This window comes from Meriones unguiculatus, chromosome 3, assembly GCF_030254825.1.
Source record: "Meriones unguiculatus strain TT.TT164.6M chromosome 3, Bangor_MerUng_6.1, whole genome shotgun sequence".
NCBI lineage: Eukaryota > Metazoa > Chordata > Mammalia > Rodentia > Muridae > Meriones > Meriones unguiculatus.
The window spans coordinates 94,191,743-94,209,511 of record NC_083351.1 but is presented as its reverse complement, the minus strand read 5'-3'; the positions used below and the strand labels follow the sequence as shown (position 1 = coordinate 94,209,511).

Sequence of the window (17,769 nt, the reverse complement as noted above, 5' to 3'; positions counted from 1 at the left end):
TTTTATTAACTCTGTATCCCAGCCGTGTCCCGATCCCTCATTCCCTCCCAGTCCCTCCCTCCCTCCCTCCCTCATCTCCACCGTGCCCCTTTCCAAGTCCACTGATGGGGGGGACCTCCTCCCCATTCATCTGATCCTGTTTTATCAGGTATCTTCAGGACTGGCTGCAAAGCCCTCCTCTGTGGCCTAACAGGACTGCTCCTCCCTTCGGGGGTGGGGAGACCAAAGAGCCAGTCATCGAGTTCCTGTTAGAAATAGTCCCTGTTCCCCTCACTTTGGGAAACCAATTGGTTACTGAGCTACCACAGGCTACATCTGAGTGGAGGTTCTAGGTTATATCCATACATGGTCCTTGGTTGAATGTCAGTCTCAGAAAAGACCCTGTGCCCAGATATATTTGGTCCTTGTGGAGCTCGTATCCTTTCCCCATCAGACTAACTCCCCTTCTTTCTTATGATTCCCTGTACTCTGCCAAAGGTTTGGTCATGAGTCTTTGCTTTGAAAACACTGCTAGTTAGAGTCTTTCAGATGCGCTCAGTAGACTCCTGTCATACGTTCAATGCACATCCCATCTGTCTTTCTAAACGAGGATTGATCATCTTACCCCATGTCCGCTCAATTGATTATCTTTTTTTAGGTGTATAGATTTCATTATGTTTATCATATCTTATAGGTCTATATAAGTGAGTATATCCCATGTTTGTCTTTCTCCTTCTGGGATATTTCACTCAGAATGATCTTTTCTAGATCCCACCATTTGCCTGCAAATTTCATGATTTCCTCCTTTTTGATTGCTGAGTAGTATTCCATTGTATAAAAATACCACAATTTCTGTACCCATTCCACCGTTGATGGACATCTGGGTTGTTTCCAGGTTCTGGCTATTACAAATAGAGCTGCTATAAACATGGTTGAGCAAGTGTCCTTTTTGTGTACTTGAACAAACTTTGGGTATATACCTAGCAGTGGTATAGCTGGGTCTGGAGGAAGCACTATTCCTATTTGTCTTAGAAAGCGCCAGATAGCTTTCCAGAGTGGTTGTACCAGTTTACATTCCCACCAGCAGTGGAGCAGGGTTCCCCTTTCTCCACAACCTCTCCAGCATGTGTTATCGCTTGAGTTTTTCATCTTGGCCATTCTGATGGGTGTAAGGTGATATCTCAGGGTCGTTTTGATTTGCATTTCCCTGATGGCTAATGAGGATGAGCATTTCTTTAAGTGTTTTTCTGCCATTCGATATTCCTCTGTCGAGAATTCTCTGTTTAGCTCTGTTCCCCATTTTTTAATTGGATTACTTGGATTGCTGCTTTTCAGCTTCTTTAGTTCTTTGTATATACTGGATATTAGTCCTCTGTCAGATAAAGGGTTAGTGAAGATTCTTTCCCAATCTGTAGGCAGTCGTTTTGTTTTGATGACGGTATCCTTTGCTTTACAGAAACTTTTCAGTTTCATGAGGTCCCATTTATTGATTGTTGCTCTTAGAGCCTGTGCTGTTGGTGTTCTGTTCAGGAAGTTGTCTCCTGTGCCAATGAGTTCTAGGCTGTTCCCCACTTTTTTTTCCAATTGATTTAGGGTATCTGGTTTTATGTTGAGGTCCTTGATCCACTTTGACTTTAGTTTTGTGCAGGGTGATAAATATGGATCTATTTTCATTTTTCTGCATGTAGACATCCAGTTGGTCCAGCACCATTTGTTGAAGATGCTGTCTTTTTTCCATTGAATGGAATTGGCTTCTTTGTCGAATATCGAGTATTCATAGGTGTGTGGATTTATTTCTGGGTCTTCTATGCGGTTCCATTGATCCTCCTTTCTGTTTCTATGCCAGTACCATGCAGTTTTTATTACTGTTGCCCTGTAGTACAGCTTGAGATCAGGAATGGAGATACCTCCAGATGATCTGTTGTTGTACAGGATCGTTTTGGAGATTCTGGGTTTTTTGTTTCTCCATATGAAGCTGAGAATCTTTTTTTCAAGGTCTGTAAAGAATTGAGTTGGTATTTTGATGGGAATTGCATTGAATCTGTAGATTGCTTTTGGCAGTATGGCCATTTTCACAATGTTAATCCTACCAATCCATGAGCACGGGAGATCTTTCCATCTTCTGATATCTTCTTCGATTTCTTTCTTCAGAGACTTGAAGTTTTTCTCAAACAGGTCTTTCACTTGCTTGGTTAGAGTCACACCTAGGTACTTTATGTTATTATTGGCTATTGTGAAGGGTGTTGTTTCCCTAATTTCTTTCTCAGCCGTTTTGTCTTTGGTATATAGGAGGGCTTCTGATTTTTTTGAGTTGATTTTGTATCCTGCCACTTTGCTGAAGGTGTTTATCAGCTGAAGGAGTTCTCTGGTTGAATTTTTGGGGTCGCTCATGTATACTATCATATCATCTGCAAATAGTGACACTTTGACCTCTTCCTTTCCGATTTGTATCCCCTTGATCTCCTTTAGTTGTCTTATTGCTCTGGCTAGGACTTCAAGTACTATGTTGAAGAGATATGGGGACAATGGACAGCCTTGTCTTGTCCCTGATTTCAGTGGGATTGATTTAAGTTTCTCTCCATTGAGTTTGATGTCAGCTATAGGCTTGCTATATATTGCCTTTACTATGTTTAGGTATGTGCCTTGTATCCCTGATCTCTCCAAGACTTTAAACATGAATGGGTGTTGGACTTTGTCAAATGCTTTTTCGGCGTCTAAGGAGATGATCATGTGGTTTTTCTCCTTCAGTTTGTTTATGTAGTGGATTACATTGATGGATTTCCGTATGTTGAACCACCCTTGCATGCCTGGGATGAAGCCTACTTGGTCATGGTGGATGATATCTTTGATGTGTTCTTGGATTCGGTTTGCAAGTATTTTATTGAGTATTTTTGCGTCAATGTTCATAAGAGAGATAGGCCTAAAGTTCTCTTTTTTTGTTGGGTCTTTGTGTGGTTTAGGTATTAAGGTGACTGTGGCTTCATAGAATGAGTTTGGTAGTGTTCCTTCTGTTTCTATTTTGTGGAATAGCTTGAGGAGAATTGGAGTTAGCACTTCTTTGAAGGTCTTGTAGAATTCTGCGCTGAAGCCATCTGGTCCAGGGCTTTTTTTGGAGGGGAGACTGTTAATGACTGCTTCGATTTCCTTGGGAGATATAGGGCTATTCAGTCTTTCTACCTGATCTTGACTTAGTTTTGGTAGATGGAATCTTTCAAGAAAATTATCCATTTCATTTAGATTCTCAAATTTTGTGGCATATAGGCTTTTGTAGTATGACCTAATAATTGTTTGGATTTCCTCAATGTCTGTGGTTATGTCCCCATTTTCATTTCTGATTTTGCTGATCTGGATAGTTTCTCTCTGCTTTTTAGTTAGTTTGGCTAAGGGTTTGTCTATCTTGTTGATTTTCTCAAAGAACCAGCTTTTTGTTTCATTGATTCTTTGGATAGTTTTATTTGTTTCTAGTTGATTGATTTCAGCCCTTAGTTTGATTATTTCCAGCCGTCTGCTCCTTTTGGGTGTATCTGCTTCTTTTTGTTCTAGGGTTTTCAGTTGGGCCATTAAGTTGTTTGTATGTGATGTTACGAATTTCTTCTTGCAGGCACTTAGTGCTATAAATTTTCCTCTGAGCACTGCTTTCAGTGTGTCCCATAAATTTGGGTATGTTGTGCCTTCCTTTTCATTGAATTCTAGGAAGTCTTTAATTTCTTTCTTTATTTCTTCCTTAACCCAGCTGTCATTGAGTAGTAAGTTGTTTAGTTTCCATGTGCGTGTCGGCTTTTTGTTGTTTCTGTTGTTGTTGAGATCGAGCTTTAGTCCATGGTGGTCAGATAGTATACAAGGGATTATTTCAATCCTTTTGTATCTGTTGAGGCTTGCTTTGTGGCCCACTATATGGTCTATTTTGGAAAAGGTTCCATGGGGTGCTGAAAAGAAGGTGTACTCTTTTGAGTTTGGGTGAAATAATCTGTAGACGTCTATTAGGTCCATTTGATTTAGGGATTCTGTGAGTGCTTTTATTTCCCTATTTGGTGTCTGTCTAGTTGATCTGTCCCTTGGTGAGAGTGGAGTGTTGAAGTCTCCCACTATTAAGGTATTAGGATCAATGTATGATTTAAGCTTTAATAATGTTTCATTTACAAATGTCGGTGCTCTTGTATTTGGGGCATAGATATTCAAGATTGTGATGTCCTCTTGGTGGATTTTTCCTTTGATGAGAATATAGTGGCCCTCCTTATCTTTTTTCATTAACTTGGGTTGAAAGTCTATTTTATTAGATATTAGGATGGCTACTCCAGCTTGTTTTCTGGAACCGTTTGCTTGAAAAACAGTTTTCCAGCCCTTTACTCTGAGGTAGTGTTTGTCTTTGTTGCATAGGTGTGTTTCTTGGATGCAACAGAATGTTGGATCCTGTTTCCTTAACCATTCTTTTAGCCTGTGTCTTTTTATTGGTGAGTTGAGTCCATTGATATTGATAGATAATAGTGACCAATGCATGTTAGTTCCTTTTGTAATGGAGTCGATGATCTAACCCTGATTCATTGCTTGTTTTCTTTTCATTTTTGTTGGGATATTATCTGTATGCCCTGTTTTCTTGGGTGAATTTGTTTTCATTGGATTGGAGTTTTCCTTCTAGTATCTTCTGTAGGGATGGTTTGCTGTGTAGATATTGTATAAATTTAGTTTTGTCATGGAATATTTTGTTTTCTCCATCTATGTTGATTGAAAGCTTTGCAGGGTATAGTAGTCTGGGTTGACATTTGTGATCTCTTAGAGTCTCCATGATACTTGCCCAGGCCCTTCTGGCTTTCATAGTTTCTGATGAGAAGTCCGGCGTGATTCTGATAGGTCTACCTTCATATGTTACTTGGCCTTTTTCCCTTGCTGCTTTTAATATCTTTTCTTTGTTCTGTAGATTTAGTGTTTTGACTATGATGTGACGTGATGTGTTTCTTTTCTGGTCTAGTCTATTTGGAGTTCTGTAGGCCTCTTGTATATTTATGGACATCTCTTTCTTTAAGTTGGGAAAATTTTCTTCTATGATTTTCTTGAAAATATTTTCTGGACCTTGGAGTCTGGAGTCTTCTTTTTCGTGAATTCCTATTATTCTTAGATTTTGTCTTTTCATAGCATCCTTGATTTCTTGGATATTTTGTGATTGGAACTTTTCTGATTTTACTTTTTCTTTGAGAGAAGTATCCATTTCTGCAAGTGTGTCTTCAGCTCCAGAGATTCTCTCTTCCATCTCTTGTATTCTGTTGGTGATGCTTACTTTTGTGGTTCCTGATCTTTTCTCCAAGTTCTCCAGCTCAAGGGTTTTCTCATTTTGTGTTTTCTTTATTGATTCTAATTCTGTTTTCATGCCTTGCACCATTTCTTTCATGTGTTTGAATTTGGATTCCTGTCTCTCTACGATGGCCTCTATTTCTTTTTTCATTTCCTTCTTATATGCCACTAATTTTTCCTCTACTTGTGTATCTATTTGTTTGGCTATGTTTGCCTGTGTTTCTTTAAGGATATTGTCTATTTCTTCTTTCTTTGCCTCCAATTGACTGGCCATCTCTTTGAAAGACTTGTTCATTTCCTCCTTATGAGCCTCAAATAATTGGGCAAGCATGGCTTTAAAATCATTTTCCTGTGCTTCTGCTGAATTGGTGTATCCATCGATTTTGGGGTTTGCTGGTGAAGTCATGATGTCCTGATTTATGTTGGAAGTGTTCTTTCGCCTACCTCTGGCCATTGGCTTATCTGAAACCTTCCCTGTTTGTTTTTGGATTCTGCAGATCAGACTGGTGCTGTCTCTCTCTGGTGTCTGGAGAGTTCTTCAGGAAGCTGAGCACTCTCAGCGTGTGCTGAGGACTAGCTGTACCTGTGGGAGGAAAGTACGCAGGCGCAAACGGGGCAAATGCAAGCGTGTGTGTGTGTGTGTGCGCGCGCGCGCGCGTGTGTGTCTGTGTGTGTAAGTGTGCGTGGATGAGTTTCTCGAGGGACAGAGTGATGGCTAATGTTGAACCCTTGAGTGTGTGGGAGGGACTCTGTACTGTATATGTCGCAGGCGCTAATGATGATCGCAGCGCAATTTCTGGTATTAACTGTCTTAGCTCCTCAATCAGGCCCACAGGGCAGGAACTTCAATGTCCCTAGTGCCCCTCTGTTTCCCAAAGTGGGTATGTGGGTGGGAGGGGGGTTCGATGCCTGGCTTCTGATTTAGAAGGACCAAGGATCTGGGGAACTGCAGATTCTCAAGGGTGCACTCACTTACAGGCAGGTCTCTTGGCCGAGATCATGGTATCCGGGGCTTTCTGCTCTCTGGTTTGGCCCTGCTTCTTTGATGTGTTCCGCCAGTTCTGTGCTGCTGTCACTGCCAGGTTCTGAGGTCTTGCTGCAGCTGGAGATTTCAGGGTGGTCACTTCAGCAGGGATGGGGTAATCAGGCTCTCTGTTCTCTGGTTTGGCCCTGGTTAGTCTTAAACTGGAGGGCTGTGGTGCCCCGCCAGTTCAGTACTGCTCCGCTGCCACGTCCTGCTGTAACTGGAGACTGGCTTGCTAGTCCCAATGCTTTCTGGGAAGTCCTGGGATCTCTTCGTTGTGCTCTCCAAGCTTGGGAGGCCCAGTACCTGGTGTGTCCAGGTTGTATGACGTTTCTGCCTGGTTTCGGTGAGTATATAGCGTATTCTCTGTCACTGTGGGATTGGGCGGGTCGTAAGTCAGTGATGGCGATCCTGCGGAGCTAGTATGGTGTCTAGCAGATTCGCGCCCTGGGAGGATGGTGCAGCCGCTGCGCGAATCTGGGACTCCGGGGTACGTACTGCTGGCTTTTGTCTGCCGCTAAAGTGGTTGGGGCTCCGTCTCAGCGGTTGTATACCCCAGGCAGTTAGGTCTGCGCTGAGAAAGATGAGTCCGCTGTGCCGCTGTGCCGAGGAGGAAGGAGGTCTGGGGGAAGGGAGTGCAGCAAGAACAAAGGATCTTTTCTCTCCCTCCCCAAGCAAGTCTCCGGGTGACCGGAGGCCAAAGTTTTCACCTCCTGCGATGTTCTCTGGTGTTCAGAAAGCCTCGCTGTGGTTTTCCTGGGTTGGGGGTCCTTCCATTCTCCAACTCATAAGATCAGGTATCCCACTGCTCAGAAACTGTGTGTGCTAGTCCAACAAATGATATTTAAAACTGGTATTTTTGTCTTCAGGTTTACATTTTAATCTGCCTACAACCCCAGTTAAAATCTTACAAATGCAATTCTGTGAATAAGCATCAACTTATTTACGAACACATCTTGGAGAGGAAACATTGCTTAAAAGGACTTTTTATTTTGAATGGCCAGCTTCCATAAAAGGAGATTTGTTCAGACTAGGTGTCCTGTGGCACTTTTAGGAACGACTGCATGCCACGGGAGTATAATATATGAAAGGGATCAAGGTAAGGAGAAATCAAAGATGAGGTTTCAGTCACAGTGGGTGGCTGTGTGGAGGGCTGCAGCTTGACAGGCTCTCATCTGTCAGTTCTCATGTAAACTCCATCAGGGCTAAGGTTGATTCATTAGGCGTCCTTTGCGTCCTCTGGTAGACTGTCATAGTAAACTCGTGCAAGATTCCTGCCACGGTGTCATTAAGAAGATACATGACCCCAAGTTCTCCCTAACTTTCTCCACTGAAGCTCAGTGACTTACAACTTTTCATTCTTGTGGGTGGCAGGGATGTTTGTCAGCTAGTACAACGTGAATTTCCAGAGGTCCTCAATTTACAGTGTCTGGAGTCCGGTGGAAATGAATGAACAGCCATACACACGCTCAGCTGCTATGTCAAGCCATATGAAATTAGCTGTCACAACAAGCCCAGAAAGCCCTAGCACATTGTTTATCTTGCTCAGTTTATAAAGGATAAGATGATGCAAGCTGGTGCCCTGGAGGACAGTGTGATCTAGGGGTAATGAGGAACAAGCATGAATTTAACTCCACTAGATTATTTCTTTACCCCAACACTCTATTCTCTTATTCGCATCCTTATCCTGAGTCAGACGGTTGAGTGTATCTCTTGGTTTTCCTCTTGATCCCTTTACCATTTATTAAATAGTCAATTCATAAGACCGTCTATGTTTCTTTACAAAATCTGAAAATCACTTCTAGTAGCTCAGACAAGGGACTTTTTCAGTGGAAAAATATAAGTGTAAACTCTTTCTATGAACTAGTTTTTTTTTTTTTAAATGATTGACAGAGTAGGTATGTGAAAGGCCTCTCCTGTGATGGGTCTGACATAATTCTAAAAACACCAGAAGAGTACCCTAACCCATGTCACAAGAAGACAATGTTCATGAGTTACCACAATTGGAAAATACAAGCCAACCTGCTCCACCTGAAGGTGGTATTGATGCCCTACCACTCATGGGGTATCTCCTTGTTCCCTTTGGTTGATGTTCAACTCTACACTGGGAGCCAGGGTCATCATGACTGTATTAATACTCATGCCTGAAAATGTAAACTATCTTTTTTCCATGTGACAGGAGTGTGTACCAGCACCTTCATAAGGGTGTGGCCATCATCTGACTTTCTGGATCCAGTGAGACACATGAGGAGGACGAAAGATTTTGAATCTCCAGCATGAATCCCCTGGGTAAGCTCTGTTGATATTTATTGTATGTATTGTATGTGGAACCACACTGTTCAAGGTCAGATGGCAATCTCTAATTGAGGATACTCAGCTATCTTGATGACAGCAGGATTATTCCCTAAAAATGGCACTGCAACTATCATTTTTTCTAAATTTATGGTGTTATAACAGTGTGTGCATGGCCACACACACTTCAGCCCAGGTGTGACCACACAGAGAACAAATTCATTTCCAAGAGTCATGCAAATGCTTGGCCTTAAAGCTACTCCTAAAAAGCGCAGGGAAATTCACATGAGAAAATGTTATCACTCCAACACAGTGGTGGCTTGTTATGTTTACCAAGAACATGACCCTAAATAATATGAAATTATCCAGTAGATTACATGCCATACAGATAAGGCTGCCATTATTTTACCCTCTGTGAAAATTTAAGAGTTATCTAATGACTACAAGAGACACTCCAGCTATTATGACAACTTCAAACTGAATAGCCAGCTCAAAGGGTACTTGTTCTATCAGCAACCCAAATGTTTCTCTGAGTCACTCTACTTTGGGCAGGGTAAAGGCTGTCAGTCAGGGTCTAGACAGGGAGAAGGTAAAATAGAAAAGTTTACCTACCATATAGATTCTTTGAACCAGCAGTGGATTACATGCTAGAATGATCTCTCTTATGCAGGATTAAAAACAGAAGCCACAATAATACTTATTTAGCTTTAATGTTGCTTTAATAATGTAACAGTCTTATGCATGCCTGTGTACAAGCCTAAGAGAACTTGAAAGCTTATGCACCCATCATATAAGGGATTCTTTTTATTGCTCATTATTTTAATTCAACAAAATTTCAGGGTGAAGCATAATGTTAACTCTTACATGTTACATGTAATTATCAAATCAGCTTAGTTGCCAATTCTATAATATTAAACATGTAAAAACTTTTATTAAACTTTGACGATTTTATCTATTCATGGAATACAGCGGGATATCTCAATACATGTATAATACATACTTATCCAATCAGGGAAGCCCACATGTCTATTTATTTATCACTAGCTATTTTGACATCCATATGACAGAGTTCATGGAACTTGTATCTCTGTGTCTGATTGATTTCTCTTAAAATAATGTCCTCTAGTTCCAACTGTTTGATGACAATATTGTTTTTATTTTTAGTGGCTGAATAATACCTAGTGTACATCTATTTAAGCCATGTTTTAAATCTATGTGTCCATTGACTGTCATCTGGGTTGAATTCATATAGTTCTAGAAATTATAGTGTAAGGTTTATTAAAAATACTTTTTATTTTAAATAAATCAAAGTATCAGGTCACACGCCATCATCAGCCAGATCAGGCTCTTTGTTCAGCTGAGAGTCAGGATGACATGCTGTTTCTCTCCACTAAGTAGCAAGTGTTGGATGTATAGAGAAGTGAGATACCTTTCTGGCTAATGTGAATACAGGTGGGCCCACTCAGTGTTCTTAGAAATATAAAAGTTCATTTTTTAGTGAACTTAGAGTCCTCCAATTTATATATTCTGCACCTGTGAAAATTTAATTTTTTCTACCACATTTCAGGCTATCCTGGCCTCAGACTAATTGCACAGAAGGAAGAGCAGCAAATGTTACTTGCTTGCACATGGAAAAGACTTTCTGATCTTCTCTAGCTCAAAGAAAGGAAAACAACCCACAAAGTATATAAAATTTATATCTCCAAGCCATTTTTGATGACTGAATGAACATGACAGAATTCTAGAAAACATGATTTGCATCAAGTTTTATGACATAATAAATGATGTACGAAAGCCCCTTTTATTTATAAGCTAGCAAGAGTAGAGCTGAAAATTAAATACTCTGTGAAAATTCTTTCATGAAATGATGTAGCATCTAGTCAAATTCGATGTTTTGGATTCATAAATAGGTAAAGAGTAAAGCTGGGAGCTGGAAACAGAGCTGAACTAAAATGTGTCTTCCAGGAACATGACTAAAACTCTGGGGAAGAAAAGTTACAGTTAAAAATACGCTAGTGCATTAAGGAAAGTTTCAGGCTGGAAACAGGAAATATTGATTTTGATGACCTGATCATTAATAAACAGTCAAGGGGTAGGAAGCCTTTGTGACGTCTTAGTCACAAGTGAAATTATGAAGCACATTATAAGCAAAGGTGGCTACAGAAATGGAGCAGTTGAGAATTCTGATGTAGCCCTGAAAATTCTCAATAGACAGCATATATAAAGCTGTAAAAGCTTACACAGAGAGAGAGATAGTTATTAGAAATGAAAATAATGTAAGGGTGGCAGGGGAAGCTGAGGTAATGCCGTCTTCCTACGCCCCCATGCGGTTTCAGAGGGCCCCTGGGAATGCTGAGCCTCCACTCGCTCACCCACGAGTGGCTTTTCTCAGCAGGAAGCACAGGAGAGCTGTAAGCTCTTGCTGCAGTGCCCACTTTACACCAAGTCCAGCAAACCAAACGCAGGGTCACAAACCAGTAAAATTCACAAAATGCGGAGCCTGGCCAATGACAAGAAAGAGTCATTATAAATCGGCCAACGCTTTGAAGGGATTAGGTGAGATTAAATCATGATTTCACACATTTACAAAGTGATGATGCGTAAACCAGAGATGTAAATGAAAAATATTCTGTTTGCTTAACCGTTAAAACCTGGGAGGTTCCCCAGGGAATTACAAATTCTCCTCACTAACTAACAAAGCAGGGTAGTTATCACAGAAGACAGCTTTGGCCAACAACAAATGTATGTGAATAAATTAAAGAAAGGAAAGGATGGGCAAGGAACTGATGATGGGTCAGCGAACTGAGTACCCAGCACACACCGGGAAGCGTCACCAATTAACCTGAGCAAAGTTAACTTAACTCTGGCTTTCTAATACTAGAAGAAAAGCTTGAAATACCATTTCTCTGGCGTTACCAGAGATAGTGGGGATGCTTGTAGATGTCAAGAGCAAGGAAGACAGCTACCTAAGACCCACATGCAAAATGAATATGTTTTTTATGTGCACACAACAAAACAATTCACTATAATAAAGCTCAACTTATGATGGTAAGATGTGTAAAGGAGGAAGACATACTCAGGTGTAAAGGAAAAGCTACATGCTTAAGACCTACATAAAGTTATAGAGATAAGAATAAAAATGTGACTACAAGAAAGTATAATTTTTATAGGTGGCCTTGAAATTAGAAAATTAATGTGCATTTGTGAAAAGTACACCCTCCTATTTTTTCCACCAAATCAAGGCATAGGCATCTGTGTTTCTACAATTTATATATAAAGACAATTACTGTATCCCAGAAAAATATCCTGGAAAAATGAAAATACATTGTTGCATCAGCTTTGAAAATCTACATAGAAATATGATAATATTATGAAAAACATAAATACTCAATAAGCATTATATGAATGAGCAGAGCTGGACTGCCCTTCCACTAGACATCAGGAAGCAGTCTAAAAGGCATGGCACCACTCTTAGCTCACCACTCAAACCTTCCTATTTCCTTACCTGCTACAAAAAAAAAAAAAAAAAAAAAAAAGGGAGGGATGTTGATCATCCTAAGTACTGCCCACATTCTGGAACCAGATTTCTCCGAGCTCCCCCACCCCCACTCCCCAGCCTACCTCCGGCGACTCGATGTCAGTGCCTCTCCATCACTAACAGCCAGTGTGACCTGTTTCCAGCAGGGCTTTGTTTTCCCTATGTGTGTGCTCCAAACCCCCTATAAAGCCCATCATAATGGCCTGACCTGCTGCTGTGTCCATCCCTGCTCAGTACATCCATTCTGTGTATCCTCCTCGCCAATAAATCTATTTCATGAACATAAAGAAATATAAATAAATAAATAAATAAATAGCAATCCTAAACACGTGAGATATTTCTCATTACAAAGACAATATGAGAAACATCTTATCTGAGCAAACATGAGTATATACAATTTGCATATATATGGAGATGTATATCTGTTTTCAAGTATTCTGTGACTACACTTTACCCAGTTACTGCTTTTGATGTTGATGCACCACAAGAAAGGCATTTTTAAAAGTTGAAGTGAAGCTCAGCAGTCAGAAACACCAAAACTGATGAGTCTATTAAGCAAAGTGTCGTTCAGAGTCCTAACCAACGAAGTCAGACACCTGATCACAGATGGGGACACCCGTAGCTCGTTAGCACACGGGGCGTCTCCATAAATCAGTAAGAGAGAACCGACACAGTGAAAAACTTATTAAACAATATGAGTAGCATATTGATAAGAAGACATTGCCAGGACGTTAGCTAAATGGCTCTTCATAGACAAACGCAGGATCTGGAGAGATGGCTCCATCTTTAGGAGCAAGCATTTGCTGCTCTCCCGGAGGACCAGAGTGCAGTTCCCAGCATCCACGTCAGGTGGCGCACACGAGTCTGTAACTGCAGCTCCAGGGCATCAAACAGCTCTCGCTGTCCTCCACAGGCAACCACGCGCACATGCCCACTCACATGCACACACACACACACACACACACACACACACACACACACACACCTACATATTATTACAAGCAATAAAAATAAATCTTCTAAAAATAAATGAATGCAAATAAAATAAAAGGACAGCATCTTTACAGGGCCAGATCGCGAGGTCTGGTATTTAAGGGAACTGATGGTGGTGGGAGGAAAAGAGCGTTCTGTTTAGTCAAGGAACCACACCATATATGGAAGAGTATATGTCAATCTTCTTTTCAATGTAAACTCATTGCCCCAACAATTCTATGTTCATGAGATTGGATACTCCAGCTGTGGCTGCTCTGCTGAGGGTCTGGCCTTGTGTAACTCAGGGCAGCAACAGGCAGCAGGTGCAGGCGGCCTGGAGACAGTCTCTTCCCTTTTAGAGGCTTTTGAGTCTATGAAATCATTCATGGTTTTCCTACTTCAGGAAAAAACAGTTATAGACTCCCTGAAGTTTGAGGAGAATAGAAAAGAACTGCAATAGAATAGAAAGATGAAAGGATGCAGGGATGAGGAAGAATCAGGGTGCTAAGTGAGTGCCTGTTAGCGTTTATTGTGCAATTTCCTTGCAAAGGTCAATGGTTTCTTTTAGTTCAAGTTTCTAAGGTTTCCATTCATTATCAACAAGCTTCTATTACCTTAGTACCTGTCCCCAGGAAGCAGGTCAAGGCAGCTCTTCCAGCAGGGAGAAGCCCACTCTCCTACTTGTGACCATGACTTGAGAGAAAGAAGAAACATCTGAACTCCTGATGCACATATGCCCAAGTGAATGAAAACGTCTCACAGGCTGAGAAGCACACTCTTGCCCTTACCTTAGGAGCCTGGGGGTCGCTGGGTGAAAAATCAAGCAAGGACTCAGCCTCAGGAGTGAGAGCTGCCTTTGCATGTAAGTTGTTCATCCAAAAGTTGTCTGAGTCTGGAAACCCTCTCACAGGCTGGAGGTCTTGGTATCCATCAACAGGAGGGATGGCAGAGACTTTATGACCAGCCTGGGTTAGCAGTTGGAAGCTAGGGAGGTGTGTCACTAGCCTACTGTTCCCTATTCCTTTTTCTAGGGTAACCTGGGGTAGACAGAAGACACAGCGGCTACCAAGGCTGAAGGGACTTTTCCTCCTCACTCCCAAAGCCCATCTTAAAGCCCATCGGCTCTGCTCTCCTTCCTCTTTTGACAATGGCATACCTTAATCTTGAGACTTATCAAAATAACTTGTGTAACTCTCCTTGCATCCCCACACATTCCCTCCTTACCTGTCTAGTCAGACACAGCAGCCCCCTGACTCAGCACTGGACCGAGAACCTGCACAGCGACCATGGAGAACCTGCAAACACAATCTACATGAGCCTACGGCACCACGCTTGTTCCCTAGCATCAGAGAACTGACGTTTTGCTCTCCTGTCATAGAATGGCCTGTTTATCCCATCCTCATCTCCTGATAGCATCTGCGGAAAGATTGCTCAGTGCAAAATCTGCTCACTAAAATCCTCGGACGGTATGTGTGGAGAACTGAAGGAAAGTTTTAAAAAATTTTGGAAATGTTTCTGTGTCTGATGCTGTTGCCCAAACCGTTTCTCTCACAGAAGTCTTGGCCGGAACTGCCGCCTTCTTCCCGTTGGGCTGGGAGAGATGATTTTTCTCACTTTGCTCTGTGTTCTGGGACTTACCTCCTGCTGACCATGACTGAGATGCTCTGAGATCCTGAGTTCTCCTGGAATGCAAGTGAGAGAGAGGAACTGCAGCAGCAGGGCCATCGTGGTCCCAGGGCAGAGCACCGACGCCAATGGGGGCATCTACAGGCTGAGGAGCTGAAGCTCTGCTGCTTCCGCCAGTCGCCTCAGTGCTCAGCTCGCACAGCAGTCGAGGGCTCTGCCTCTTCCTGGGTCTCAGTCCCATCGCTAATCATCTCGGCGTGCCAACAGGAGAGGGCACCTCTGCCCTGGGTTCGAGTGCTCCCACCCGCTAGCCCAGCTCTCAAGGCTGCTGCGGCCGGAGATGGGGAGATGTCACTAGGGGAAATACTGGCTGGGTTTATCATTCCCAAGTCACAGGCATGTGGTGAGGGAAGGTGGCTTATAAAGTGTCTCTCAAAAACAGTGCACACACACATACAGTGTAAGCAGACATGCACACACAAGGTGCACATGTGAATAGCACATGTAGTGTAAGCATGCACACACACATTATACACACATGCATACAAAGCATGAGTATATAAACACATGCACACACATACACATAGTATGAGTATACAGCATACAAGCACATATGGACATATAAAACAAATATACATGCATGATATACATATGCATAGCACACACGTGATATGATGAAAGCATGCATACACAGGATCATGCATACATGAGCATATGTGCACATGATACACATATGCACGCATAAAGCAAGAGCACATATGTACATATAATATATATATGCATATACATAATACATACATGCAGGAGCATATATGTATACATATGATTCACCTGGCACACATATATGCACACATAGAGCACTAGCATTCATCCACACATGATACTTGTGTGTGCATATACAGAGTGTGAGACTGCATCCGCAAACATGATACAAAAATGCATACATATAGCACAAGCACATATTAATGCACATGGTATACATATGCACACACAGTATGAGCTCACAAGAACATACAGTACACATGTACATCTTGAGCATATATGCACACAACACATGCACAATAAAGCCTGAACATGCATACATACTCATGTACACATATAAGCATACAAACACAAGATATACACAAAGTACACAAACACAAAATCATGAGCTTTCATCCACATAGATTATACATGCAAGCACATACATAATGTGAGCATTCATGCACTCACATGCACAGCACACATGACACAGTGTGAGCATTCATACACGTGATTTACACATAAACAGGCGTGCGTGCACGTATGTCCACAAGCATGCATGCACAAACCTACACCAGAGAGCCAACAAGGAACACTCCTGCATGCACATACACATTCTGGACTTTCAGGTCGCCGCCACAGCCTTCCAGCTTAGTGCTCCATCTGCTCTTCACGAGGTGGTGTCGTTCCTCTCGCAGGCTAGGTCCTCTCTGCCTGACCCTCCATCCGTGGTGCTCCGTGGTGCTCCGTGGTGCTCCGTGGTGCTCGCCTAGCGAATGCATCGCAGAGTCTGCGGGACAGCCATTTCTCCACAGCTTGGTACACCATGGATGACTCTTGCTTGTTGCTGTCAGATGGCATGCTGAAAGCAGTGCTGGACCTTGTAGAAGAGGTAAGAGCAGGCCACACTGGATTACATGTCACCTTGCACAGTACAGGAGAGTGGAAACGTGAAACCTGAATGTTCTTATCACAGACAAATGATAAATACAATCCATAAAACATAAAATTCTATCTGCCAATTAACAAAAAGATGCCACAGAATGGTCATTATCATTATTTGCAAATAAATATTACTATTACCAAATCTTAAACACCTTTGCTTCTTTTAAACCTGTGTTCACTTTTCATTAGTTTTTAACTTACGTAAATTGAGTAATTCAAACCATCTCCAAGTAGGGAAACACTTGGGGTCCATGTGCTCACGTTTGAAGGTGAACAGTGTGGCCCAGCAGTGTTGAGCTTCGTGTGCACGAATCCCGTGCTCTGTGTTTAAAGAAGGACAAGCCACCACGCCAAAGGGCTGCTCCGGTCCGTCACAGCCCAATCCAACATGGCCAGCCCTTCCCACGGGTGCTTTTAAAAACAAACCTCTGTATTTTCCCTAATACAAAGTGGTCAGTAACAGTGGATGGGGGAGAAAAGACACCATCCTGGTAAAGGGTGTTAAAGCCCAGGGGTTTGGGGTGGGAAAGCTGCACAAACCACTTAAGCACACTCATTATTATGGCTATTGCTACCTCAGGCCACTGGAGACTTTATAATTTAGTCAGCATTATGCAGTTTGAAGTGTTTCATGTTCTGCATGGGAGCAAGCTGCAATTCAAATATCAGTGGCCATGAAAAATATGCACATACGTTTAGTAGGGAAATCTCCAAGGGGACAACAGAGGAGAGGGGCATATGTCGTCGCCTTGTGATGGAGGCTTTCACTGAATTAATCGTCTGGACATAGTTTATCGCCATTTTCCATTTTGCCAGAAATACCCTCCGCTTTCATTTGTTAGAGAAACTCATTACACACGCTCATTCCCGAAAGATAATGGCCCTACGACTTCTAAGGCTGAAATGCAACAGGGTTCCGTGGTTGGGTTCGGACACAGATAGTCGGCATCAACGTCTCCTTCCAGATAGCTCGAATAATTGCTCATTTTATCTAGTTTAGGGAACTGTGCCTCTTTCTGCCCCGTACTTTATTACAGCAATTACTAGAACCACCCTCTTGTATAATTTATAGGGAAGAATCCAATTTCACTGTGATCACCTTTTAACTGAAGGCGTCCTTTGTTCCTAGGCTTCTAAATATTAGAATGTTTATCGCATTTTGTAGGGACGCTTCATCACTGTGCAAATGTAAGCATCTCGCTAGATGGGTAACATGCATAATTTGTTGGTTTAAATCAGGATGGAGTCGGGGTTGTTTCGCCTCCCAGATAAGGCATTTCTGAGCAAAACATCTAATCTTTAGAGTGCAGTTTACATAAATGGGTATTTTTAGAAATGGATTCCTAATGCCTCAAACTGAGGTGAA

General features: G+C 42.0%; 1 long non-coding RNA gene across 4 annotated transcripts; it reads left to right on the top strand.

Annotated features, from left to right (window-relative positions):
• The first annotated feature begins 6,517 nt into the window (after positions 1-6,517).
• Positions 6,518-16,539, top strand: LOC110557766 (uncharacterized). 4 transcript variants are annotated; one of them, XR_009590817.1, is made up of 5 exons: positions 6,540-6,779; positions 8,469-8,578; positions 13,711-13,953; positions 14,123-14,557; positions 14,646-16,539. It is a non-coding gene; the product is annotated as an uncharacterized LOC110557766 (long non-coding RNA). The 4 variants fall into 4 exon arrangements; XR_009590815.1 differs by having other exon boundaries at positions 6,518-6,635; positions 14,123-16,539; XR_009590816.1 differs by having other exon boundaries at positions 6,536-6,779; positions 13,724-13,953; positions 14,123-16,539.
• Positions 16,540-17,769: the final 1,230 nt, after the last annotated feature.